We start from the raw sequence: 2,956 nt of genomic DNA, 5'->3' as shown, positions 1-2,956 counted from the left end.
ATAATGTGAATTAGTATAATTGTTCTTAAATGATAAATGAAGTAATGTTTAGTAGCACATTAGTGATCTCTCCACAGAGATGAAAGGGATCTTATCTCAGTTAAAAGATTGGGCATAGAGGCTGATGCCACTTCAAACAGTAAAGAATTTGAAGGAAGGTTTATTAGTCACATAAGGAACTTCTGGAAAGAGAAAGGTATGTGTAAAGCAGGGTGGAAAGGCATGTGCAAAGAGCAGAGAAAGGGTTGGGACCTCATGGGAGCTAATGAGTGGGGCAGGACAATAGTTCCATCCAAGGCAAGGGCTGGAGAATTCAAACTGGCCACCGGTGACTAGTTTTGTATATATAAAGAAAGTATAAAAAAATTTCTGTGTGTGTATTAGCGGAGAAAGGAAGGGTGCAAATCTAAATGTTTTTGTCAATAACTAAATAGTTGAACATCAAAAATGGAGTTAGGCTCTTACACCAAGTTAGGAAAAGTATTAATACTGTGTGTGTGTATTTGTGATTTTGTGACACTCCTTGTTGCTCATAAAATGACATGTTTAATATCTAGCAAATTTTCAGAATACTGGTGTCATAGGATTTAAAAACTTAAAGAAGACTTTGAAATCATCTGGTTCAATCCCTCCATTTTATAAAGGATACTAAAGTTTTTGAGTTTCAGGGACTTATTAAAGATAACCCAGCTTGAAAGTGTCCAGATGTCCAGGTCAGTCCCTGGGCTACTAATTTCAAAACCAGTACTCTTTCTAGTTCCAAGTAATTACTGCTTGCAAAGGAACTAACTTAGTAAATTCATATGTATATGAAGAAGCTCTTAATTATGTAATATTTCTGATAAAACACTTGGAAAATATTGTTTCCAATTCCAATATACCATGAGACTACTTAAATTTGACTCTGACTTATTTTATATATGTCTACTCTACTACTTCCTTGTGTATATGAGAAATTTCATAAAAAATATATATATAAGGGAATTCAGCATAAACTCTGAATATATATATATATATATATATATATAATAGTTAGACTTGACTCTGCAGATTTGTCAGTGTTTTGCTTTGTCTGATTCAGGGTGATAGGATACTATATCCATAGAGGCCCCAGGCAGCCTCTTAAGATCTGTGATATAAAGGCATATGTCCCTGGATTATGGTCTAAAATAATCACTCCCGGGAAATGTTCCAGGAACCACATGCTCTTGGGTAACTGAAGAAGCTCCCTTTATATTTAGAGGTCTTTGCTGCTCTTCATCACACTGAGGGGTTTGTTTTAGACAACTTGAGAGCAGGTGAAAATTATAGAGATTCCAAATTATTAAATAATTATGTATTATTTACATAAATGCAGTTTATGGATAGAAACTAAACTTTTATTATTAATTTTATGATTAAAATATTTGGCAAACATTTAAAATTGCATTTTAAATCTCTGTTGCTACTCAGTATCTAGATCTTGGTTTATAAAACCATTCTTCAGTGAAAGGAACCAGGGCTCATTGTAGAAATAACTGAGTCTAGGATGGGGAACAGGATCATTTTGTGTGCCAGAAACTAAGGAATTGATCTTAAATGTTAAAACCTGCAATGATGGAGTCTATCAAAGGACTATAAGGGGCATCCAAAACAGTTGTCAATGACCAAAACTGGAAGAATTTGAGCAAGAAAATAAGTAAAGTGGTATTGGATTATAACCCAAAGTATAAAATAAATATCCATAAATTTATACTGATGTAAACTAATTAATCAGCTAGCTAGTGAATAAGGTAGGATAGATAAATCTCCCATTCAAAATAATTCCAAATAATTTATATAGCTATTCAATTCTTCAGTCTTAAAGATGGGTAGCATAATTCCCCTTTCCTTAAGTTTTAGCTTCATTTAGACTTTCTTCCAAAGTGTACAGTGTGAAAAATGAGGAAACTAAAGACTAGCTTGACCTGGAAAACCCAGACAAACACTACCTGAAACTAACTAATCAGGGTTAGCAGGTGATAAGTGATAACTCGTGCTGATACTACACCCTTGCTACGATGTGATGAAAATGGCAGCTGGCTGCTGTGGTCTTCCCACTTAAAACCAATTACTCCTGTGTAGTCATGTCCCCAGTTGAGGGGCATTCTACAAAAAAAAAAAAAAAAAAAAAAAAATCTGACCAGAAATCCTCAAAACTCTCAAAGTTATCAAAAAAGAAAATCTGAGAAAATGTCACAGTCTGGAGAAGTCTAAGGAAACATGACCGTTAAATGTAATCTAGTGTCCTGGATAGAATTCTGGAATCAATAAGAACAATAGGGGAAAACTGAAGAAATCTGAGTGAAGTATGGACTTCAGTTAATAACAGCGATTCAATATTGGTTAATTAATTGTGCCACACTAATGTAAGATATTTGGGTGTGGGGTAGATGGGAATTCTCTATACTATCCTCACCTTAATTTTGTAAACCTAAAATGATTCTAATATAACAAGCTCATTAAAAATATGTTTGAGTGAATGATACACATATATTTAAATATGTTTCCATAATATATGCTATTATGAAGTTTGGATATAAATATATATTTATTCTCTTTTAAGAAAAAATAAGACATTCTAAATACCTCTATTTATACTTTATTTATATGTAGATATTTTTCCTATTGATCTCACTATGATTACCTGGTTTAAAAATAGCTGGCTCTGTACATAAGGGTTTTTTTCTGAACAAATTTTATAATTAAACTTTTTAAATTATAAAAACAAATTTACAAATTAAATTATTTACAATTAAATACAGTTAAATGAATTGGCTTTTTCAACAATGAGCAGATGTATGGTATCTGATAACTCCTTAGATTTTTGACAGCACTTTGAGCACAATCTAGGAATCTGGGTAGTAGTATGATTATTAATTCTTGTAATGAATAATTCTAAAGTATTCATTCATTAGAAAGGTATTTCTTAATATCA

The sequence above is a fragment of the Muntiacus reevesi genome, chromosome 6 (genome assembly GCF_963930625.1).
Source record: "Muntiacus reevesi chromosome 6, mMunRee1.1, whole genome shotgun sequence".
NCBI lineage: Eukaryota > Metazoa > Chordata > Mammalia > Artiodactyla > Cervidae > Muntiacus > Muntiacus reevesi.
This window is presented reverse-complemented; position numbering follows the sequence as displayed.